The sequence below is a fragment of the Pithys albifrons genome, chromosome 29, assembly GCF_047495875.1.
Source record: "Pithys albifrons albifrons isolate INPA30051 chromosome 29, PitAlb_v1, whole genome shotgun sequence".
In the NCBI taxonomy this organism is placed as follows: Eukaryota; Metazoa; Chordata; class Aves; order Passeriformes; family Thamnophilidae; genus Pithys; species Pithys albifrons.
In genome coordinates this window covers 1,155,771-1,180,962 of record NC_092486.1, presented here as the reverse complement: position 1 = coordinate 1,180,962, position 25,192 = coordinate 1,155,771, and the positions used below count along the sequence as shown (strand labels likewise).

The window sequence follows — 25,192 nt, the reverse complement described above, 5'->3', positions numbered from 1 at the left end:
ATGGAGGGACCTCAAAGCCCACCCAGTGCCACCCCTGCCATGGGCAGGGACACCTCCCGCTGTCCCAGGGACACCTCCCACTGTCCCAGGGGGCTCCAGCCTGGCCTTGGGCACTCCCAGGGCTGGGGCAGCCACAGCTTCTCTGGAATTCCATCCCAGCTCCTCCCCACCCTCCCAAGCCAACAATCCCTTCCCAATATTCCACCTCACCCCACTCCCTGCCAGTTGAAATCCATCCCAGTGCCAGTTGAACCCCAAGTCTTTCAGCTGCCTCTGGGCTGGAGCTGAGGAGGGGCTGAGACCCCCAGAGCTGCTGGTGGGACGGAGCTGGAGCTGCCAGGGATGGGCAGGAGCCCTGGAATGGGGTGGGATGGAGGGACCTTGAAGGTCACCCAGTGCCACCCCTGCCCTGGGCAGGGACACCTCCCACTGTCCCAGGGACACCTCCCACTGTCCCAGGGGGCTCCAGCCTGGCCTTGGGCACTCCCAGGGATGGGGCAGTCACAGCTTCTCTGGGAATTCCAGCCCAGCCCCTCCCCACCTTCTTCCTGTGAGAATATCTTGGTGTTGTTCCTGTCAGTGATTTTGTGTGAACTACGTAAGAAATTTCCAACTCCAGGGGTTTCTGTGGGGCCGTTTCTTCCATAGATTTATTTTACTTCCAAACTCTCCTTTAGTGTTTATCCTGACAGGAGGAAAATGCAGATGGCTGCACAGAGCCCTTGTTCTCCCATTGAAGGTGATGGTTTTTATGTTGCTGGGAAAATGTGTCTGTATGAAGTTTGTCATTTATGAAGCCTTAGTGGTCCCAACACTGCCTGACAGCAGTTACAGTGGGGTTTGTTTTACTTAAAAACTGCAGAAAAAGAATATTGACAGTCAGGATGAGCAGAGAGATGTGCTCCATGGTGTTGGGAAGGCAGGAAGAAAACAAACCCTTTCAGATGGAAGCTCCTGCCGTGTCCCCAGGGGTGAGGTGTGCTCAGACTCTGCCAGCTTTGTGGGGCTGCACTGAATATTTCTGGTGTCAGTGCCAAATGTTTTCAGTTGTTATGAGCTGTCTTAGGACAGGGTTTCTTTGATGGCAGGAAAGAAATGTGATGATGTTTGGCTGTTTTCAGGTTATGGGAAGGAAATGTTTGCTGTGTGAATGTTCTGTTGGAGATGGATCTAAATGGGGATTTCTTGCCATGGTAATTTGGCCATGAAAGGAGCAGAGCTACTTCCTTGGAGAGGGAACTGGGGTGTTGAGACATCGCTGGCACTTGGTGGGGGAAGGAAGGAGGGGGAGAACTGGTCTGGTAGTTCAGAAACCTCCTGCTCTACTTTTATTCCTCCCACTCAACATTAATCTTGACCCTTTCTGTTGCCAAACAGCAGAGCAGTGTGTGTGGCACCGGCCACACCGTGTGCCTGGCCATGCCTGCCCCCCTGGCTCCTGCGGTTTCCTGACCCGGCTGAGCAGCTTATTTTTTGGTCCTGAGTGTTGTCATCAGCCTCGTAAATACTGACTCATCCTCTGCCTGGTCCGCAGAGAGCTGTGACTGTTCCTGGCTGTGCCGTGGCCCCAGGGCAGGGCTGGGCTGGGAGAGCCTGGGGTGGGTTTGGGAAGGACAAATGGGGTCCCAATCCCAGCCAGGCTGTGCCCAGGGAGAGTCCCTGGGATGGGTTTGGGAAGGATGAATTGGGTCCCAGTCCCAGCCAGGCTGTGCCCAGGGAGATCCTGGGATGGGTTTGGGAAGGATGAATTGGGTCCCAGTCCCAGCCAGGCTGTGCCCAGGGAGAGTCCCTGGGATGGGTTTGGGAAGGATGAATTGGAATTGGCCCCCAGTCCCAGCCAGGCTGTGCCCAGGGAGAGTCCCTGGGATGGGTTTGGGAAGGATGAATTGGAATTGGCCCCCAGTCCCAGCCAGGCTGTACCCAGGGACATCCTGGGATGGGTTTGGGAAGGATGAATTGGGTCCCAGGCCCAGTCAGGCTGTGCCCAGTCCCTGAGATGGAATTCCCTGGGATGGGTTTGTGAAGGATGAATGCATCCCAGCCAGGCTGTGCCCAAGGAATCAGTCCCTGGGATAGGTTTGGGAAGGATGAATTGGCCCCCCAATCCCAGCCAGGCTGTGCCCAGGGAGAGTCCCTGGGATGGAATTCCCTGGGATGAGTTTGGGAAGGATGAATGCATCCCAGCCAGGCTGTGCCCAGTCCCTGGGATGGAATTCCCTGGGATGTGTTTGGGAAGGATGAATTGGAATTGGCCCCCAATCCCAGCCAGGCTGTACCCAGGGACATCCTGGGATGGGTTTGGGAAGGATGAATTGAGTCCCAGTCCCAGCCAGGCTGTGCCCAGGGAGAGTCCCTGGGATGGGTTTGGGAAGGATGAATTGGAATTGGCCCCCAGTCCCAGCCAGGCTGTACCCAGGGACATCCTGGGATGGGTTTGGGAAGGATGAATTGGGTCCCAGGCCCAGCCAGGCTGTGCCCAGTCCCTGAGGTGGAATTCCCTGGGATGGGTTTGTGAAGGATGAATGCATCCCAGCCAGGCTGTGCCCAAGGAATCAGTCCCTGGGATAGGTTTGGGAAGGATGAATTGGTCCCCCAATCCCAGCCAGGCTGTGCCCAGGGAGATCCTGGGGTGGGTTTGGGAAGGATGAATTGGAATTGGCCCCCAATCCCAGCCAGGCTGTGCCCAGGGAGTCCCTGGGATGGAACTCCCTGGGATGGGTTTGGGAAGGATGAATTGGAATTGGCCCCCAATCCCAGCCAGGCTGTGCCCAGGGAGTCCCTGGGATGGGTTTGGGAAGGATGAATTGGGTCCCAGTCCCAGCCAGGCTGTGCCCAGTCCTTGAGATGGAATTCCCTGGGATGGGTTTGTGAAGGATGAATGCATCCCAGTCAGGCTGTGCCCAGGGAGTCCCTGGGATGGAATTCCCTGGGATGGGTTTGGGAAGGATGAATTGGAATTGGCCCCCAATCCCAGTCAGGCTGTGCCCAGGGAGTCCCTGGGATGGAACTCCCTGGGATGGGTTTGGGAAGGATGAATTGGAATTGGCCCCCAATCCCAGCCAGGCTGTGCCCAGGGAGTCCCTGGGATGGGTTTGGGAAGGATGAATTGGGTCCCAGTCCCAGCCAGGCTGTGCCCAGTCCTTGAGATGGAATTCCCTGGAATGGGTTTGTGAAGGATGAATGCATCCCAGTCAGGCTGTGCCCAGGGAGTCCCTGGGATGGAACTCCCTGGGATGGGTTTGGGAAGGATGAATTGGGTCCCAGCCAGGCCGTGCCCAGGCAGTCCCAGGGCATGGTCTGGTTGGCTCCATCCTGTGCTCTTGGGGAGGATGGAAATTGTGTTCCTGTACCACAGCTCTGTTTGCTGCACAGTGACTGGGCTTGAGGTAATAGTAAAACTAGTACTTAATGAGTTTGTAATTAGAAACTCAACGATCTAAATCTTCCTGTGTCTCAGTTCTCAGGCCAGAAGATGCAAGTGCTGGTTTAGGGAGGGCTGGGGGAAAATGCACTTACCCATCCAAGTGTCTGCTCTTTTTTTCAATTTTATTACTATTTTTGAAAAGCAGCTTCAGGAGAGAATAAAACAGTCCTGTTTTGGTGAAAGGGAATTGCCAGAATTCCTTCCCACCAGGATATTTTATTGCTGCCCCAAAGCTGCAGTAAAGTCGGTGTGTGTTGGTGAGAGTCACAGGGAGCATGGCTGGACATTGACTTGCGTATTTTGGAGGCTGATCCATCTCTCTCCTCGGAACGAGGCATGTTTGGATCTTGCACTTGCGTCAGCAAAAGGCCTGAGAAAACAAGCTTTGTCTGGTGGTTGTATTTTTAGGAGCAGAGGAGTCCCGTTGTAGTTGTGGAGGAGGAGCTGTGAGTGACCACAGAGTACCTGGGAGCGTGTGAGCCCTGAAGCAGCAGCTGGGCTGGCTCGGGTTGGGATTTATCCAGCATTTCCCTCTTATCTCCTTCCTGATAAACGGCGCTGTTTGGATTTGTCACCTCCTTTACACTCCCTTTAGACTAAAACTCCTTCAAGGATGGGCTGAAATGAGTTGAATGGTGAAGGGGGGATTTGGTTTTGACTGTTTGGAACTGTCGGGACTCACAGAACTGATTCCCGGTGGCTTCGTGTCCCCCAGTTGTAATTCGTTGCCTGAATTTATTTCAAAATCAAACCATTGCAGGGCCTGTGTCATTCCAACAGTTGGCTGAAGCATTTGGGGAGTGCCTTGTAGCAGGAGAGTGAAGTGAAAGCGACTGGAGAAGTGTCCCCTCTCCTGGATTAAGAGCTGGCTGGAGGGTCGGGCCCAGAGAGTGCTGGTGAGCGGGGCTGTGTCCAGCGGGTCACCAGGGCTGTCCCCAGGGGTCTGTGTTGGGTCCAGTCCTGTTTAACATCTTTATTGATGATTTAGATGAAGGGATTGAGTCCATCAGCAGCAAATTTGCTGATGAAACCAAGTTGGGAGGGAGTATCGACCCTGCTGGAAGGCAGGAGGGCTCTGCAGAGGGATCTGGAGAGACTTGAGGGATGGGCTGATTCCAATGGGATGGAGTTCAACAAGGCCAAGTGCAGGTCCTGCCCTTTGGCCACCCCAAGCCCTGCAGCGCTCCAGGCTGGGCACAGAGTGGCTGGAGAGCAGCCAGGCAGAGGGACCTGGGGGGACTGAGGGACAGGAAGCTCAACAGGAGCCACCAGTGTGTCCAGGTGGCCAAGAAGGCCAAGGGGATCCTGGCCTGGATCCAAACTAGCGTGGCCAGCAGGCCCAGGGCAGTGACCCTTCCCCTGGACTCTGCCTTGGGGAGGCCACACCTTGAGTGTTGTGTTCAGTTCTGGGCCCCTCAGTTGAGGCAAGAGATTGAGGGGCTGGAGCGGGGCCAGAGAAGAGCAACGAGGCTGGAGAAGGGACTGGATGTGGCACTGAGTGTCCTCTGAAACACCTCCAGGGACAGAGAATCCACCATGTCTTCATCCAACCCCACTGTGATCACCAGCCCAGGGCACAGAGTGCCAGAGTGATCCCAGTGGGGTTGGATCAAGGGTTGGACTTGGTGATCTCAGAGGTCTCTTCCAACCCAAGTGAGAAGAGCAACGAGGCTGGAGAAGGGACTGGAGCACAAGTGCTGTGGGGAGAGGCTGAGGGAGCTGGGGGTGTTCAGCCTGGAGAAGAGGAGGCTCAGAGGTGACCTCAGCACTGTCTGGAACTGCCTGAAGGGAAGTTGTGGCCAGGTGGGGGTTGGTCTCTTCTCCCAGGCACTCAGCAATAGGACAAGGGGGCACGATGGGCTCAAGCTCTGCCAGGGGAAATTGAAGTTGGAGAGCAGAAAGAAATTCTTTGCAGAGAGAGTGCTCAGGGATTGGAATGGGCTGCCCAGAGAGGGGGTGGATTCCCCATCCCTGGAGGGTTTGAACCTGAGCTTGGCCGTGGCACTGAGTGCCATGATCTGGTAAAGGGACTGGAGTTGGACCAAGGGTTGGACTTGATGATCTTGGAGGGCTTTTCCAACCCAATCCATTCAGTGATTCTGTGGATGTGGCACTGAGTGAGAATCCACCACGCCCTGATCCAACCCTACTGGGAGAATCCATGTCTTGATCCAACCCCACTGTGATCATCAGCCCAGGGCACTCCGTGCCCTGGGCTGGTGATCACAGTGGGGTTGGATCAAAGGCTGGACTTGATGATCTCAGAGGGCTTTTCCAACCCAATCCATTCTATGATTCTGTGACTTGGGGGTTTGTTCTTTGGCATTCCTGGGCTTTCCCCTCGGCTGTGGAGCTCGGAGTCCTCGGGGCTCTAAATGGAGCGACACGTTTTAATTGGATTTCCTCCTGTTTTGCATGGCCGTGAATTGGCAGCCCAGGGCAATCATGCCCATTTTAGTGGTTTGCTGCTTGTTACACACCCGTGGGATTGTAAAAGTTAAGGGAATAAAGTGCAGCTTTAATAGGGAAGTGCCTTAAACACTAATGCTCTCGGCTGTGTTTATGTGCTGAGCTGGTTAATGTGCCTGTAGTGAATTTATCCCTCTTTTCCTGATCTTTTCAAGCCTGGTGTGAGCAAAGGGAAGGAAGTGCTGGAAGTCTTTGACCACCAGAGTCTCTGCTGAGCACTCTCCTCTCGAGCCCAGAAGTTCCCTCTGAAGGGTTTCTCTTTTTACTGATCTTTCTCCTTTTGTCCCCACCTGGTGTTGTGTTTAAGCTGAAGCTCCGTGGGCTGCTCTGCGGTGCCTCCAGAGGAACAGGAACAGTGTGAGTGTTGTTGGAGCGGGCGAGGGCAGGGGGAGCTCATCACACACACACGTGACTCCATGTCACGACTTTCACTTCTTATTTAGGAGCTTGGAAGGGGATAAAGTGCTGCTTGCAGAGTTTATCTGGTGTGCTGAATGACATGAACCTGCCCCAGGGCTCTGCTGTGGGAAGGGCTGACTTTCCACGGAGTCTTTGAATCCCTGGGACAGGAAAAAACATCAGAAATTCTAATTTTGCTCTTTTTATGGCTTGCCCTTTGTTGGAGGATCCTGAATTCAGCCCCTCACGGTGTCTGAGCAAAGGAAGCACATCCTTGTTATTTCAGACTCTCAAACACCAGCTCCAAACAGGTTACAGCAGCTTTTTCCACCCCCTTTTTAACTTTTTGCACACAATGAACTGTTTCTGAAAGTTCCCTGAATGTCCCTGATGCAAGAAGCATTTGCTTGGTTATATTTTAACAGAGTGGGGATTTTGATAAAAGCTGAAAGATTGTTGTTTCCTGTTGTATAAAGAGCAAAACTAAAGAACAATGGGGACAACTAAAAATCGGAGATGCAGGTCTGGGTTCTGTAGGCTCAGTCTGCAAGACATAATTGCAGTATTTTCATGCAGTTCTGTGTCCTTTCATTAAGGGAAACAGTGACAGTTCCCAGTGATTTGCTGATATTGGATGGATTTGCCTGAGCACAGTTTAATTTTGTGTGTGGAATTTGGGGAGGTTCTGCTGAGCAGACTTATTATTATCAGTGTAATTTTGCAGGGCTCTGCTCTGGTTTTTCAGCCTGTTGGGCACTTGTTAGTGCAGTTCAGCTTCCAAATTGATGCTTTTAAAGCTCAGAAACCAAAATGGATGGATGAGGGAGTGGATTTGGGTATTTTGGGGCGTTGTTGTGGGGATGAGTCAGGATGTTTTGCTTCCCAAATCCCAGGAAAGGCACAGGATGGGAGGCTGAGCAGTTCTGGAGTCTGATCCTTCTCCTGAAAGCAGCTGGAAAAAGCCCCCACTGGGGCAGAGCTGGTAAATTAACACCCCCAGCTAATGAGCTGCTCTGCCTGGGGAGGGATCAAACAATCCACTGCTTTTCATGGACGTGCCTAATCAGGCACAAGCAAATCAAGCCAAGCTGTCAATTAAGCCCTTCTATTAAATTTCTCAGAATTATTAGAGCTCAGTATTATTATCTGAGTTCTCCTCCTCGGCTGTTGGGGTTTGGTGAGGATTTTATGATCAGTGTAACCCCAGTTGTGGCCCTCACTGAGGGGCACTCCCTTGGGCTTTTCTCCTCCTAATTATTCTAATTATTCAAAGGGCAAAATGTGTGCTGAAATCATATTCCTCCAAACAGCAGCAAAGAGTTCTTGCATTTAGGCAATGCCAATTAAGTCAGGATAATTGAAATTATTTTTAAAAGCAGTGCTGAACACTCATCTGCCAAAGAGCCCTGAAATGAAGCAGCCAGAAAGGTACAGCCTCAAACCCACAATAGTTGGCTAAAAAAGGGATTGGTTTACTGGCAAAAATAATTAGTATTCCACTGAATTTTGCTTCTTTTGGACTTCTTTGTGAAAGTTGTGCTGAAAACAGAAAGTTTTCCTTCAGTAAAGGGTAGTTTGCATAAATATTATTGTAAGTACTGTGAACTCTGTTAAAATATTGTAATTCTTTGTGCTTTTCCTGAGCAATCAGTTGGGTGTTGAGAGGACTGTTCCATTTCTGTCACTCGGCTGGAGAATTTCACTCAACCTTCTTGAACAGTTCTGTTGCTGGGAGGGATATTTAATGCATTAATACATATTTAATGCAGTCTTAATTACCCTCTTACGCAGGGAGGAAAATCTTCAAAGCCACTGCAGTGACTCCATCCCTGCAGGGTGACATTGGGTGACATCAGGTGGGGTGGCAGGTCCTGGGTGCTCCTGCTCCACTGTTATCCCTGTGGATCCAGGGCAGGGATCCCGGGCCAGGATCCAGGGGAGGGATCTGGGGCCGGGATCCAGGGGAGGGATCCGAGGGAAGGATCCGGGGCAGGGATCCAGGGCAGGGATCAGGGCAGGGATCCAAGGGAGGGATCCGGGGCAGGGATCCAAGGGAGGGATCCGGGGGAAGGATCCGGGGCAGGGATTCAGGGGAGGGATCTGGGGCAGGGATCCAAGGGAGGTATCCGGGGCAGGGATCTGGGGCAGGGATCTGGGGGGGAATCCAGGGGAGGGATCCGGGGCAGGGATCCAGGGCAGGGATCCGGGGGAGAATCCCAGGGAGGGATCCGGGGCAGGGATCCCGGGGAGGGATCCGGGGCAGGGATCCAGCGGAGGGATCCGGGGCAGGGATCCAAGGGAGGGATCCGGGACAGGGATCCAGGACGGGGATCCAGGACGGGGATCCAAGGGAGGGATCTAGGGGAAGGATCCGGGGCAGGGATCCAAGGGAGGGATCCGGGGCAGGGATCCAAGGGAGGGATCCGGGGCAGGGATCCAGGGGAAGGATCTGGGGCAGGGATCCGGGGGAAGGATCTGGGGCAGGGATCCGGGGGAGGGATCCAGAGCAGGGATCTGGGGCAGGGATCCGGGGCAGGGATCCAGGGCAGGGATCCAGGGCAGGGATCCGGGGCAGGGATCCGGGGGAGGGATCCAGAGGTGTCACATGATGTGCAAATGCAGATTGATGAGGAATCAATGCTGGAATGACCCAGCTGAGCCTGCCTGGAGCAGGAGTTGGGGGCTCACCCAGCGAGTGGGGCTGAGCACCAGCCCAGCTCCACAAACACTCCAGGCTGGTTGGGAAGTCAATAAACCACCAACTGGTTGGCTGGATGTGTGGGAATCAAATCCAGGGCTGGGCAGGGAGGAGGCGTGGCCTCAAAGTCATTAGTGGCAATAATGACTAAATTTGCCCCGTGGCTGTGGGAAACCAGGCTGTGCTTGGGGACCAAAGCTGGGGCAAAGTGGTGGTCAGCACTTGTATCTGTGGTGACATTAACTGCTGTTATTGGTGTGTAATGAACAACAGCACCTATTATTGGGAATGTAATTAATAATGGCACCTAGGATTGGGAATGTAATTAATAATAGCACCTAGTATTGGTATGTAATTAATAATGGCACCTATTTTTGGTAATGTAATTAATAATAACACCTAGTATTGATAATGTAATTAATAATAGCACCTAGTATTGGTATGTAATTAATAATGGCACCTATTTTTGGTAATGTAATTAAAAGTAGCACCTATTTTTGATTATGTAATTAGTAATAGCACCTACTATTGGTAATGTAACTAATAACAGCACCTAGTACTGGTAATGTAATTAATAATAACACCTATTTTTGGTAATGTAATTAAATAGCACCTATTTTTGGTAATGTAAATAATAATGGCACCTATTAGTGGTAATGTAATTAATAATGGCACCTATTATTGGTAATGTAAATAATAATGGCACCTATTATTGGTAATGTAATTAATAACAGCAGCTAATATTGGTAATTTAATTAATAACAGCACCTATTATTGGTGATATAATTAATAATGGCACCTGTTATTGGTAACATCATTAATAAGTGGATCTGTCCTTCCTCTGTGGCACCAACAGATGATGTGCTCGTGCTCTGCCTTTTACCAGTTCCATCTGAAAAGGTTTTCTTGCCTGTTGGGCTTTGGCTCCCCTTGGTGACTGGTGGGCTCCCAGCCCTGGTGTGGTGCCCTCTCCCTCCCTCTGGGAAGGGCTGGAGCTGCTGTGCAATCCTGGAGCCAGGGGACACAAAGCTTTCCTGCAGCACTGAGGGCTGGGAACACAGCAGAGCTTCCTGCACCACATGGCAAACCACACTGACTCTCCCCCTCAGCGCTTGGAAGCCTTGAAATGTTTCCTCTCCAAGTGGTAGAAATTTGCTGATTATTCCCAGGAAAGATTTGGAAGTAATCTTGAAGGAGGGAAAGTTCACCGAGCAAGGAGGCCGTAACTCTCCCAAGTGGATAATTAAAAAGAAAATTAAAAAGTGTGCTAAGTTGAGATTGACTTGTGGCCATGCTTTGAAGATTAAAAGGCTTTTTTCCTTTGGGATGCAGGAGGTTGGGATTGGGGGTTGCTGTTGGAGCAGGTGGGCAGAGCTGCAAAGCTGCATTTGCTGTTTGCTCCCTGAACCTTGAAAGAGATCCCAGGATCACTGCTCAGAAATAGGGATAGCTCCTCTTTCCCCTTTGTAAGACTGTCAGTCTTGCAGCTGGAATTTCCTACCCTGGCTGCCCACTGTGTGTGGGGCTTGGACCTCAGTGAGCTTTCAGGTCCCTTCCAACCCAAACCATGTGAAGGGGCTGGAGCACAAGTGCTGTGGGGAGAGGCTGAGGGAGCTGGGGGTGTCCAGCCTGGAGAAGAGGAGGCTCAGAGGTGACCTCAGCACTGTCTGGAACTGCCTGAAGGGAAGTTCTGGCCAGGTGGGGGTTGGTCTCTTCTCCCAGGCACTCAGCAATAGGACAAGGGGGCACGATGGGCTCAAGCTCTGCCAGGGGAAATTGAAGTTGGAGAGCAGAAAGAAATTCTTTGCAGAGAGAGTGCTCAGGGATTGGAATGGGCTGCCCAGAGAGGGGGTGGATTCCCCATCCCTGGAGGGTTTGAACCTGAGCTTGGCCGTGGCACTGAGTGCCATGATCTGGTAAAGGGACTGGAGTTGGACCAAGGGTTGGACTTGATGATCTCAGAGGGCTTTTCCAACCCAATCCATTCTGTGATTCTATGAAAATAATGCCAAATAATAAAAGAAAAGAAAGAAGATGGAATTGTAGCTTGAGCAGATGTTTTAAGTGAGGACTCCGTGTTAAAGTTTGCAGTGCCCTGGCTCTTGGGATGGCACAGCATGGGCAGTGCTGGGCTGATCCATCCTGGCTCTTGGGATGGCACAGCATGGGCAGTGCTGGGCTGATCCATCCTGGCTGTTGGGATGGCACAGCATGGGCAGTGCTGGGCTGATCCATCCTGGCTCTTGGGATGGCACAGCATGGGCAGTGCTGGGCTGATCCATCCTGGCTCTTGGGATGGCACAGCATGGGCAGTGCTGGGCTGATCCATCCTGGCTGTTGGGATGGCACAGCATGGGCAGTGCTGGGCTGATCCTGTGCCCTGGGTGTTGGCATGGCACAGCATGGGCAGTGCTGGGCTGATCCATCCTGGCTGTTGGGATGGCACAGCATGGGCAGTGCTGGGCTGATCCTGTGCCCTGTGTGTTGGGATGGCACAGCATGGGCAGGGCTGGGCTGATCCATCCTGGCTGTTGGGATGGCACAGCATGGGCAGTGCTGGGCTGATCCATCCTGGCTGTTGGGATGGCACAGCATGGGCAGTGCTGGGCTGATCCTGTGCCCTGGCTGTTGGGATGGCACAGCATGGGCAGTGCTGGGCTGATCCTGTGCCCTGGGTGTTGGCATGGCACAGCATGGGCAGTGCTGGGCTGATCCTGTGCCCTGGCTGTTGGGATGGCACAGCATGGGCAGTGCTGGGCTGATCCTGTGCCCTGGCTGTTGGGATGGCACAGCATGGGCAGTGCTGGGCTGATCCATCCTGGCTGTTGGGATGGCACAGCATGGGCAGTGCTGGGCTGATCCATCCTGGCTGTTGGGATGGCACAGCATGGGCAGTGCTGGGCTGATCCTGTGCCCTGGCTGTTGGGATGGCACAGCATGGGCAGTGCTGGGCTGATCCTGTGCCCTGTGTGTTGGGATGGCACAGCATGGGCAGTGCTGGGCTGATCCTGTGCCCTGGCTGTTGGGATGGCACAGCATGGGCAGTGCTGGGCTGATCCATCCTGGCTGTTGGGATGGCACAGCATGGGCAGTGCCGGGCTGATCCATCCTGGCTGTTGGGATGGCACAGCATGGGCAGTGCTGGGCTGATCCGTCCTGGCTGTTGGGATGGCACAGCATGGGCAGTGCTGGGCTGATCCATCCTGGCTGTTGGGATGGCACAGCATGGGCAGTGCTGGGCTGATCCGTCCTGGCTGTTGGGATGGCACAGCATGGGCAGTGCTGGGCTGATCCCGTGCCCTGGCTGTTGGGATGGCACAGCATGGGCAGTGCTGGGCTGATCCTGTGCCCTGGCTGTTGGGATGGCACAGCATGGGCAGGGCTGGGCTGATCCATCCTGGCTGTTGGGATGGCACAGCATGGGCAGTGCTGGGCTGATCCATCCTGGGTGCTGCTCTGCCTGGAGCCCCTGAGTGCACCCAGAGGTGCTGCTGGTGGGCAATGAGGACACTGAAGTGTCTGACTGTGGGGTTCCAGTTTGGAGCTGGGCAGCTGGGGGGTTGTTGGGTGCTCTGGTTGATGAGGGCAGTTGGGTGCTGTTCTCTGGGCATTCCTGAGCTGGGGATGTGCTCCATGGCCCTCTGAGTGTGTGTGGAGGTTGGCAGTGTTTCCCTGGGCAGGGAATGGGTTGGGTGGGAAGGGACCTTGGAGCCCATCCAGCCCCACCCTGTGCCCTGGGCAGGGTCCTCTTCCACCAGGTTGCTCCAAGCCTCATCCAGCCTGGCCTTGAACACTTTCAGGGATGGGGGATCTGGGAATACATGAAGGTGATGATGCTGTAAGAGCAGCAGCCTCTCATGGTGCTCTGCTGCCCTGCAAACAGGGGTTGGTTTTGTCAATTCTTAGGAGAAAAAGGATTTGAGCTTTTGCCTTTAATTACAAGAATACCTGGAGGTCCAGGAAAGACAGAGCAGTGACTGGGAATGGATGTGCTTAATACAATAGCAGAGCCCCAAAAAGCACATTCCTTCTCCATTCATTTTGGAAATGCTTTGATCTGTGCCTGTGGAGTGCAGGGCTTTGGCTTCACTACCCTTTTGTGGTTGTTCCTCCTCAAAAATGATGCCCCAAACTCACCCACGGGTGTTGTGAAAGGCACTTCCAGCTTGTAATTCCCTTTTTGCACAGAGCTGTCGGTGTGCTTGGAACACCTCAGACCCTGGTTCTTCTTCCAGGGGTTTGAAAACAGCTGCAGGAAAGGTTGTAATAAACACTGTCACAGGAGCTGGGACTGAAGGAGGGATTTGAGAGCAGAAGTTGTGTACAGAGCATGGCATTCTCCAGCTGGAAAAGCAGAATTCACCTGACAGGGCTCTGCATTTGGTGGGTGCAGCACAAGGGGGTGTGTCAGTAGGAGCCTGGACTGGGCATCATTCCTTCAATTAACTGGGAAGCTTTCAAAGCAATTACAGTAATTTCTGCTGTATATTTGATTATTCAGCATTAGGGAAGAGCAGTGATGTTCTCATGTTAAAGCAGATCTTCTGGTAAGTGCTTTTTCAAGGAATTCAGTGGATTTGTAAACGTTGCTCTAAGATCAAACTTGTCTTTCTGCTGCTCCCAGTTGTGGGTGGAGGTGGATCTATTTATTCTGCTCGTGTGTGATGCTATTTTGTGTTTGCTGTGTTATGTTAAGTGTGTTCTGGAGGATGTGCAGGGGGGCTGCTGATTCAGTCGAGGCTGATGTAAAGATTACATGTTTGCTGTGGTTTGGGGAGGAAGAACACTCAAATTAGGAGATTGCTACAAAAATGCCATCGGGAGCTGTCAGGAATGAGGCCCCCTCCACCTCACCCTCCGGATGAAACGGGATGTTCTTCCAAGGGAGATGTGCCTCTTCCTGACAGTGTTTGTGAGGCATCTGCCAGGCTGGGGCAGGGAAATCCTGGAGCAGGGAAATCCTGGAGCAGGGAAATCCTGGAGCAGGGCAGCTCTTCTGAGAGTGTTCAGGGACTGCTTCACTTCTGCCTCTCTCCTGTTTGGCTTGTTCTTCCCTGGCAGTGGGAAGGTTCAGAGCAGAGTTTGGTTTGCAGGGCTTTGGTGTTCAGGGGTTTGGTTTGCAGGGCTTTGGTGTCCAGGGGTTTGCAGGGCTTTGGTGTCCAGGGCTTTGGTGTCCAGGGCTTTGGTGTCCAGGGCTTTGGTGTCCAGGGGTTTGGTTTCCAGGGGTTTGGTTTCCAGGGGTTTGGTGTCCAGGGGTTTCCAGGAGTTTGGTTTCCAGGGGTTTGGTTTTCTGGGCATTGGTGTCCAGGGGTTTGGTCTCCAGGGCTTTCCAGGGGTTTGGTGTCCAGGGGTTTGCAGGGGTTTGGTTTGCAGGGGTTTGGTTTGCAGGGGTTTGGTGTCCGGGGGTTTGGTGTCCGGGGGTTTGGTGTCCGGGGGTTTGGTGTCCGGGGGTTTGGTGTCCGGGAGTTTGGTGTCCAGGAGTTTGGTGTCCAGGGGTTTGGTGTCCAGGGGTTTGGTGTCCAGGGGTCTCCAGGGGTTTGGTCTCCAGGGGTTTGGTGTCCGGGGGTTTGCAGGGGTTTGGTTTGCAGGGGTTTGGTCTCCAGGGGTTTGGTCTCCAGGGGTTTGGTCTCCAGGGGTTTGGTTTCCAGGGGTTTGGTGTCCAGGGGTTTCCAGGGGTTTGGTTTCCAGGGGTTTGGTTTTCTGGGCTTTGGTGTCCAGGGGTTTGGTTTGCAGGAGTTTGGTTTCCAGGGGTTTGGTGTCCAGGGGTTTGGCTTTCTGGGCATTGGTGTCCAGGGGTTTGGTCTCCAGGGCTTTCCAGGGGTTTGTTTGGTCTGCAGGGCTTTGGTGTCCAGGGCTTTGGTGTCCAGGGGTTTCCCGGGCTTTGGTGTCCAGGGTTTTGGTGTCCAGGGGTGTCCAGGGGTTTGGTTTGCAGGGGTTTGGTGTCCAGGGGTTTCCCGGGCTTTGGTGTCCAGGGCTTTGGTGTCCAGGGGTTTGGTGTCCAAGGGTTTGGTGTCCAGGGGTTTGGTCTCCAGGGCTTTCCAGGGGTTTGGTTTGCAGGGGTTTGGTTTGCAGGGGTTTGGTGTCCAGGGGTTTCCTGGGCTTTGGTGTCCAGGGCTTTGGTGTCCAGGGGTTTGGTCTCCAGGGGTTTGGTCTCCAGGGCTTTCCAGGGGTTTGGTTTCCAGGGCTTTGCAGACACTGGGTCACATCATCACCAGTTCTGCTGGTGGGAGGTGACCATTCTGTGCCACCTGTGCACTGTGCTGTCAGTGCAGGGGGAACAGGGGACTTAAGAGCAGGATTTTGTCCAGCCTGAGCTCTGCAAAATGAGGGAAAATATCCTGAAAATAATATTGCAGCTCAGAGCATTGTCAGTGCTTCACCAGTGTGTGTCTGACAGCAAACATAATTTAGCTGGGCACTTGGAAACGTTGGTTCATCCCCAGACTGAACACTGGGTGTCTGAGAACAAGGCAAAAAATTGGATCTTCTTCTAATAATCAAACTGAACTCCTCCTAGAAGTAACATTTCCAAGCAGGAGAAATGCTCCCTCCAGTTTGCATCTCTGATATTAAACAGATGATAAAAATGACGAGTGGCTGTGTGTGATCAGCTCCCTGTGCTGAAATAGGGGAGATAAATTGTCTGCTGTGATTCCCCTGCCATCAGTGAATCCACAGAGCTCTCAGCTGTTTGTTCCCACCTGCCTGGCCCAGCATTTTGGGATTTGAAGTTGCCCTGTAAAATATTCCAGTGCAGTTCTGTCTTTAACATTCACCTCGAGTTGTGGCCATGACCCACTTCGAGGAATTTTAACCCAAAAACCCACGATTAGATCCGTCCCAATGTCACCCCTGGAAGCTGGGACTGAACTGCAGATACCCAGATTAGGAGGTGGTTTATTTGACTTCAATTACTCAGTGTAAGTGCTAAGTAATCAGAAATAAATCGTTTGAATGATGAAATTCGCCACTCACTGGTGATGAATTTTGGAGCGATTAGTTTTAATTGCAAGGTAAATAGACAAGTCTTCTTTAATTGGATGCTTAAGTAATGTTAATTGCATTGAACTCAGTCATACTTTGAACTGTGGTATTCAGGGCAAGAAGCACTCGAGTGCCTGGCACTGTTTAATCCAACTATTAAAAAAATTTTGCATGCTGGAATAAAAAACCACAAGTCTTTTTCCCTTCAAAACCCGAAGTTTTTCTTTTGCCATTGATCATTAGTCCTGTGGCTCCCTGTAAACACGTCAAATGCCTTGAATATAAAGTAATTGCCAGCATATTCCTCAGAAATGTCGTGGCTCAGTGATGCTCAGGCAGAGAGGGGACCTGTGGTCCAGCAGTTTGTGTTTGGGGCTCTCAGAGCTGAAGTTTTGGTGAGCTTTGTGGTAAGGGCTGCCAGAGCTCTGCATGTCGAAATCTGATGTTTGTGATTGTGCAAACACGTGGAATTCGGGATGAAAGAGCAAAGAATCTGATCATTGGAAAAGCAGCAAAGGGAGGAGGAAACTTCCCCCATCCCTTTGCAGTGCGGATTAAACGCTGGAACATCCCGTGTGTCGGCCGTGCACACACGGCACGGAGCAGCCTGTGGGGATGGCTGGACCTTGCAGGGATCCGAGGGAGGGCTGAGCGGGGGGCGAGGGCTGAGCGGGGGGCGAGGGCTGAGCGGGAAGGGAGGGCTGAGCGGGGGACGAGGGCTGAGCGGGGAGGGAGGGCTGAGCGGGGGGCGAGGGCTGAGCAGGGGCTTTGTGGGGCTGAGCGGGGGGCGAGGGCTGAGCGGGGGGCGAGGGCTGAGCAGGGGCTTTGTGGGGCTGAGCAGGAGAGCGAAGGCTGAGCGGGGGCGAGGGCTGAGCAGGGGCTTTGTGGGGCTGAGCGGGGGGCGAGGGCTGAGCGGGGAGGGAGGGCTGAGCAGGAGCTTTGTGGGGCTGAGCAGGAGAGCGAAGGCTGAGCGGGCAGCGAGGGCTGAGCAGGAGCTTTGTGGGGCTGAGCAGGAGCTTTGCGGGCTGAGCAGGAGCTTTGGAGCTGAGCAGGGGGTGAAGGCTGAGCAGGAGCTTTGCGGGCTGAGCAGGGGCTTTGTGGGGCTGAGCAGGGGCTTTGTGGGGCTGAGCAGGAGCTTTGCGGGCTGAGCAGGAGCTTTGCGGGCTGAGCAGGAGCCTTGCGGGGCTGAGCAGGAGCCTTGCGGCGATGAGCAGGAGCTTTGCGGGCCGAGCTCACAGCGTGCCCTGTGCAGGCACCAGCACGGCCCATCCTCATCCTGCGCCCGGAGCAGCCGCAGCGTCTGGCGGCGTGGGGCGAATCCCGACCTGTACCGGGGCCCTGGCAGCCAGAGCGGCTGGGTGGCACCCCGAATTTCGGGGCAGAAGGTGCCTTTGGGCAGCAGTGAGTGAGCTCATCGCAGTGCCCGCAGCGCCGCGCCCTTGGCCGGCTCTGGGCTGTGCTTGTGCCCACGTGGTGGAGCCGCTGCCGGGGCGTTCGGGCAGGAGCTGCTGCTGCTCCTTCCCTGGGGCTGCTGCTGTTCCTCCCTGGGACTGCTGCTGCTCCTCCTTGGGGCTGCTGCTGCTCCTTCCCTGGGGCTGCTGCTGCTCCTTCCCTGGGGCTGCTGCTGTTCCTCCCTGGGACTGCTGCTGCTCCTCCTTGGAGCTGCTGCTGCTCCTTCCCTGGGGCTGCTGCTGCTCCTTCCCTGGGGCTGCTGCTGCTCCTTCCCTGGGGCTGCTGCTGCTCTTTCCCTGGGGCTGCTGCTGCTCCTTCCCTGGGGCTGTTGCTGCTCCTTCCCTGGGGCTGCTGCTGCCCCTCCCTGGGTCTGTTGCTGCTCCTCCTTGGGGCTGCTGCTCCTCCTTCCCTGGGGCTGCTGCTGCTGCTCCCTCCCTGGGGCTGCTGCTGCTCTTTCCCTGAGGCTGCTGCTGCTCTTTCCCTGAGGCTGCTGCTGCTCCTCCTTGGGGCTGCTGCTGCTCCCTCCTTGGGGCTGCTGCTGTTCCTTCCCTGGGGCTGCTGCTGCTCCTTCCCTGGGGCTGCTGCTGCTCCTTCCCTGGGGCTGCTGCTGCTCCTTCCCTGGGGCTGTTGCTGCTCCCTCCCTGGGGCTGCTCTGCTGTGGTTTGCTCTGGTTGTCACTTCAGTGTCGGCTCTACAGGTGGGGTGTTGTCTCACCAGGAGGGCAGGGGATGGATGGTGTGTTTGGAGAGGCCAAGTCGGTGAGGGGATGGGGTCGTGGTGATCTGGGGCCAGGGTGACTCGTAAAGTGCTGTGCAGAAGTGTAAGAGCAGCCTCAGGCAGGGGGCTGTGCTCCCTCAGAAAGGGGGTGAGCAGGGAGAGATGAGGATATCCATGGGAAAGGACTGGGCATCAGTTACAGAATCATAGACCTGTTCAGGCTGCAAATGATCATCGAGTCCAACCATTCCCCCAGCACTGCCGAGGCCACCACTGACCCATGGCCCCGAGTGCCACATTTATATGTCTTTCAAAACAGGGATGGTGACTCAGCCACTTCTCTGTGGGTGTTCCGGTGCTTGACAACCCTTGATTTACTTTTTGTTGCTCTTGTTGTTGTTTCCAGTCTGTCGGTTCTCCTTCAGAGTCTCTTTGCAGCTCCCTCTGCCCTGCACCCTTAGCATTGAGCCGGGGAGGTGCAGGAGCCCAGCACAGCCTTGTCCTGTGCCTTCAGTGAGGTTGTGCATCCCTAACCTTTGCCTTATCATAGACTCATAGAACCGATTGGGTTGGAAAAGCCCTCCGAGATCATCAAGTCCAACCCTTGGTCCAACTCCAGTCCCTTTACCAGATCATGGCACTCAGTGCCACGGCCAAGCTCAGGTTCAAACCCTCCAGGGATGGGGAATCCACCCCCTCTCTGGGCAGCCCATTCCAATCCCTGAGCACTCTCTCTGCAAAGAATTTTTTCTGCTCTCCAACTTCAATTTCCCCTGGCAGAGCTTGAGCCCATCGTGCCCCCTTGTCCTATTGCTGAGTGCCTGGGAGAAGAGACCAACCCCCACCTGGCCACAACTTCCCTTCAGGGAGTTCCAGACAGTGCTGAAGAGCTTTGCGACCTGCCACCTCTCCAGTCGCTAATAAAACTATTTCCCTGCTCGGAGAGATCCCCATCCTGCTTACAGCGGGCGCAGCGAGGCATGTAAATATTTACGCGTGTGGAGTTTCGGGGGCTGGGATTCCTCCCGCTGATGTCAGAGGGTGGATGGAGCGATGGAGCCTCCTCCGCTCGGTGCCGGGACTGTGCCCGTTGGTTTTGCGTAACCCGGCGGAGGGACCGGCGTGTGATCGCAATAACCCCGCGGGTCCGAGCGGGGAGAGCGCTGCGATTGGGCACGGCGGGGGTTACACAACCGGGGACACCCGGCTCGGCTATAAAGGCGCTCCCGGGGGATGCTCCGTCCTGCCCGGCCCCGCTCCCGGCGCTGGGAACCTCCTGCTGGGCTCGCAGGTAAGACCCTGGAACTCCCTTGGGAACGGGGATAATTGCAAAAGTTCATCAGCTTTAGCCTCAGCGCTGCCAGGAACTTAAACCCAGTTCTAATTACTTAAATGACGATATTTAAAACGTTTGAGGACTTTTTGTTTTGAGGTTTGAGGACTTTTTGTTTAAAGGTTTGAGGACTTTTTGCTTTGAGGTTTGACGACTTTTTGTTTTAAGATTTGAGGACTTTTTGTTTTAATATTTGAGGACTTTTTGAGGTTTGAGGACTTTTTGTTTTGAGGTTTGAGGACTTTTTGTTTAAAGGTTTGACGACTTTTTGCTTTAAGGTTTGACGACTTTTTGTTTTAAGATTTGAGGACTTTTTGTTTTAATATTTGAGGACTTTTTGAGGTTTGAGGACTTTTTGTTTTGAGGTTTGAGGACTTTTTGTTTAAAGGTTTGACGACTTTTTGCTTTAAGGTTTGAGGACTTTTTAAGATTTGACTTCTTGTTTTAAGATTTGAGGACTTTTTGTTTGAAGATTTGAGGACTTTTTGTTTTAAGATTTGAGGACTTTTTGAGATTTGAGCACTTTTTGTTTGAAGATTTGACGACTTTTTAAGATTTGAGGACTTTTTGCTTTAAGACTTGAGGACTCTTTTGCTTTAAGATTTGAGGACTTTTTGTTTTGAGATTTGAGGACTTAATTTTTCGTTTTAAGATTTGAGAACTTTTCCTTTTAAGATTTGAGGACTTAATTTTTCGTTTTGAAGTGTTTATCGCTGTCTCATTTTGAAACATTTATGGCTGTAAACACAGAGCCAAGAGCATTTCCCCTCTGTCCTGTTCCCCTGTAAACTTCTCTTTCCTCTTTTAAAGTGGGGAAAATTGGTATGAGGTTTATGTGGCAAAAAGGAGATTTGAAGAAAGCTCGAGCACAGAAGTGCAGCCTCTTGATGAGTTGTTGGAAGTTTATTGGATTGTAAATCTTACTGACTTTAAATGGAAGTGAAACACTTAATTCTGGACCAGCCTAACAGATAAGTCAGTGTGAAACTTTGGGGGTGCGTGACCAGCTGCTGGGTCCGTGTTGCTCCTGCACTCGGTTCCCTTTCAGGAGCGAGGATCTGGTTCCAAAGTCACCCCAGGGATCAGCCCTGGGGAAGGAGCTCCATCCCCAGGGTTGAAAAAGTTGGCACAATAAGTGGAATTTGCTCAATAAGTGGAATTTTTGCTAGATGAGCCTCTACCTTCACCTTTGTTTTAATGTGATTAAAGCCTTGGGAAGAAGGAGCTTTCATGGAAGTGCCAAGTGCGGGTACAAAGCCAGCTGAGAAGGGCCCCAGTGTGTGCTCAGGTTGCTTTGAGGCCGAGCAGGAGCTTAACGAGCTGTGCATTATTAATATCCATAATAACGTGGAGGTGCCGGAATGCTCAGGTTATTAATCCTCCCGGGAAGGCTGGAAGGACTCCATACCATTGTAAATCAGATTATTGTGTGCCAAGCTCAGTGCTGGCCCCGGGGGGGGCTGCAGAGTCCTGGGAGGAGCAGCGATGGGGGGGTCGGGTTTATTCACCAGTGGAGTTCACCACGGACTGGAGTTGGACCAGGGTTTGGACTTGATGATCTCGGAGGTCTTTTCCAACCCAATCCATTCTATGATTCTGTTATTCTTTTTATCAGTTTATTCAGTGTTGTTGCCATCGAGGGAGCTCTGCGGGTGCCGGCTCGGAGCAGTCACAGATAACGAGCTGTAAAATCGTTATCTCCGAGATTGTCCTGGCACTTCTCTGGGGTTTATCTTGTGGCTTCACCTCCCTGACATCCGATCCCGTCAGGTCTCGGAAGCTCAGCAGGGTCAGCCCTGGATGAGCACTTGGATGGGAGACCTCCTGGGCAATGCCGGGGGCTGTAGGTTCTAGTCCTGAGGACTTCACTGGCACCGTCCAGGCTCGCTCGGCCGTGGCAGATGAACCTCAGGACTGAAACGGTGGGGCCAGTTCTGCGCACGCTGAGCCTCACCTGAAATCCACTGCACAGGCTGGAAGGGCCCCCACGTGGGGACAGCCCTGCCCAAATCCTCGTTCGTGAAGGCGAGCCACACACACACACACACACACACACACACACACACACACGCGCACACACAGTTAACACAGTTAAGAAAGGAAAGATAATTTGAACAAATGTGGGGTGCTTTCATTTAAGGCAGTTAAAAGCAAGGCAGTTAATGCCTCCCTGGCATCCGATCCCGTCAGGTCTCGGAAGCTCAGCAGGGTCAGCCCCGGATTAGCACTTGGATGGGAGACCTCCTGGGCAATGCCGGGGGCTGTAGGTTCTAGTCCTGAGGACTTCACTGGCACCGTCCAGGCTCGCTCGGCCGTGGCAGATGAACCTCAGGACTGAAACGGTGGGGCCAGTTCTGTGCACGCTGAGCCTCACCTGAAATCCACTGTGCAGGCTGGAAGGGCCCGTGGGGACAGCCCTGCCCAAATCTGCGCAGTCTGGGAGGGCACCCACGTGGGGACAGCCCTGCCCAAATCTGCGCAGGCTGGAAGGGCCCGTGGGGACAGCCCTGCCCAAATCTGCGCAGTCTGGGAGGGCACCCACGTGGGGACAGCCCTGCCCAAATCTGCGCAGGCTGGAAGGGCCCGTGGGGACAGCCCTGCCCAAATCTGCGCAGGCTGGAAGGGCCCGTGGGGACAGCCCTGCCCAAATCTGCGCAGGCTGGAAGGGCCCGTGGGGACAGCCCTGCCCAAATCTGCGCAGGCTGGAAGGGCCCCCACGTGGGGACAGCCCTGCCCAAATCTGCGCAGGCTGGAAGGGCCCGTGGGGACAGCCCTGCCCAAATCTGCGTTCAGCGAAGCTGAGCCACACACACACACAGACCTGTGTCCAACTTCGTGGCCAAACCTTCTTGCCGGGGATCTCCTGGGGAGGGTGGCAAACCCTGCACAGAAACTGGGCAAAACTGTTGCCTTTTGGAACAATAAAATGGGAATAATGGGATGAAAGGCGGACGAGGAACAGCTTGGCCAACGGTGCTTTGACCACACTCACCTTCAGGGTGACCGGTGCTGGAAAAACCCTATTTCAGCTATTTTACTTTACAATCACAGCCTAAATAAGATGTTTTTAATAGTTTGACTACCCAAACTTGTAGTTTTTGAAAGCTGTGAGATCCTTTGTTAAACATGTCATTCAGCTGGATTTAAGTCGCCGTCTCAAGGAGCTCGTTCGCCCAGGAAGTTAATGAGCTTTAACTAATTAATGTGCTTTGAATCAGCGCAGGGTTTGAGCTCGGCATAACTTTGCTGCGTGTCTTTGTGCAGACTTGCCCTAATAATGTTGGTCAGTTATTAAGACACCGTTCTGGATGGCAGTCAAAATACCAACTACTTAAAAATTCATTAGTGCCTACAAAGAAAGAATATGTTTGTGCTTTGAAGTGGAGTGAGAAACCAACCCGGGACTGAAACTCCTTAAAGTGCCCGACAACTCTTCTGGAAACTGAAATTTAGCTTTTTAGAACTTAAATATTAGGGAGGTTGGGTGTGTTTAGCGGTGCTTTGTCTGCCTTTGCTGCAGGTGAAGTGATGCCTTTTTGGGTAGTGTCGCATTAAATTTGAAGTCTCCTTTTTAAAGGTTCCTGGAGGAGGGAAATCTCCGAGCTCTGAAGGCAGTGCTGGCGTTTCGGTGCAGCTTCAGGTCGTGGGAAGGAGCTGTGGGTGCAGGAGGTAGAGACAAATCCCGTGTAATTCCGGCACCAAAGAGGCTCCGTTTCCAACAGCCTGAGGGAAAACTCGGTTTGAGACTAAAGCAGGACGATGGTTTTTACATGCAGCAACAGAAGACCGAAGTGTGGGTTCTGGGCACCTTTTTTCACGTCTTTAAGACGGCGAAAATCCCCAGGAAGGTACAAAATCCACCCTTTGGACACTCCTGTGTCCCTGGAGGGGGGTGGGACCTCCCAGGTGGGTGTCCGGGGCACAGGGTGGGACCTCCCAGGTGCGTGTCCGGGGCACAGGGTGGGACCTCCCAGGTGGGTGTCCGGGGCACAGGGTGGGACCTCCCAGGTGCGTGTCCGGGGCACAGGGTGGGACCTCCCAGGTGCGTGTCCGCGGCACAGGGTGGGACCTCCCAGGTGCGTGTCCGGGGCACAGGGTGGGACCTCCCAGGTGCGTGTCCGGGGCACAGGGTGGGACCTCCCACGTGCGTGTCCAGGGCACAGGGTGGGACCTTCCAGGTGCGTGTCCGGGGCACAGGGTGGGATGGAACTGGGAAACAACTGGGTTGTGGTTCTGCTCTGATGGCATCACCGAGGTGCTTGTTGGGCTTCAGTAGCCTCGATGATGAGATACTGGTGGAATTTTTTGAACCGGGGAGAACCTTTTTCCTCCTCAGGAAAACATCCAGCAGCATTTTGGGTAGTAAAGTCGGTACCGTTTGGGTGGCTTGTGATTTGGTCATTAATTTTAAACCCCTTTGATAATGTATTGTTTAACGTCTCAAAGTTTATCAAAACCAAGTTTCTCAGACAGATTGAGTGCTTTTTATCTGTGCTGTGAGGTGGGAGGTGTGAACAGCTGTGAACAGGGACAGGGGGAGCCTGTTCAAGGTTCTTCTGGTGTTAAAAATAACCCAAAAGGGAGGATGAGATAAATCAGTGCCTGCAGCTGGTGCACAGCAGAGTGTGGCCCACAACAAAGGAGAGCCTGTTGGTTTTAATACCTTAATGGCACCAAATCAGCGCAGAAGGTTTGGGTGATGGGGTAACTACAGCCAGTGGCAATCTGGAGAAAGCTGCCATCCCATAATTAGCTGGGAATTGCCTTGCGTTTGGTGGAGTTGTGTGGCTGGGCAGGGATAGCTGTACCCTGTAAGCAAACTTCGGCTAATTGGAGCCTCACAACATTCCTTAATTGGCTGCGTTGGAACTCTCCTGTTTCCCTGATCACTTCGGTGCAGTGTGTCGGTGATGGAAGTTCTGTCAGAGCTTCCCTGAGCTCTTGGCATCCCTCCTGCCACCCCCTGAGCCAGATCCAGCTCCCTGGGTACCCCCAGCCCTGCGTGTCCCTGGGGGAATCCAGGCTGTCTGTCCCCAGCTGTGTCCACAGCCTGGGAGTTCTCCATAGTTTGTCCTGGATGAGCTGCTTGGTCTAAACACTCAGTTTTTAAACCAAACAAAGTAATTCTGGTGCATTTGTTACTGGCTTAAATTCTTCACAGCTGTGACACTGCAGGAACTGAGAGTTTGCTCTTGGTTGCAGTTTCCAGCGTGTCCTTTCCAGAAGGAGCTCCCAGCGTTGGGCCTGAGCTGGTAAAGTGGAGTTTAAAGCTGGTTTTATCTTTGCTCAGGCTTGGTACATTTAACAACAAAATACCTGATGGGCACAGTCCAAATCCCTTTGAACATCTGTGTTGTCTGTTGCCAAGAACACAGTCTCAGACCTAGAGGATGCCTTGGTTTGTGTGTGCCCTGGGTAGGAGGTGCCAGACTCCTGGAAGTGCCATGGAAATTGGTGGAATTCCAGAGACAGCCCTGCAGGTCAGGTCACCTCCAGAGTGACAGCCCCTGGCTGGGCATCATCACCTCTGCTGCAGGAGAAAGTCACTGCTGTTCACATGAGTCTGACAGCTAATTAAAATAATAAATCGAAGATTGGAATTAGGCAGTGACCTTAATTTGATTCTAATCTCCTCAGGGTGTGCAGCAGCCAGAGCTGTCCTGGCTCTGCAGCCGCCTGTGACAGCCAGGGAGGGCCATCCCTCCTTCTGGACATT

At 53.3% G+C, this 25,192-nt stretch overlaps 1 protein-coding gene across 2 annotated transcripts in view; it reads left to right on the top strand.

Annotated features, from left to right (window-relative positions):
- Positions 1 to 25,192, top strand: part of SLC23A2 (solute carrier family 23 member 2) — a 92,281-nt gene that overhangs the window by 4,164 nt on the left and 62,925 nt on the right. Inside the window, exon 1 of one of the 2 annotated variants that reach the window (XM_071579331.1) lies at positions 19,199 to 19,434. The exons of the other annotated variant lie outside the window; for it this stretch is intronic. The gene's annotated coding sequence lies outside the window, so the exon portion shown is untranslated. Of the gene's footprint in view, positions 1 to 19,198; positions 19,435 to 25,192 lie in introns of those variants that run through there. 2 annotated transcript variants of the gene reach the window in all.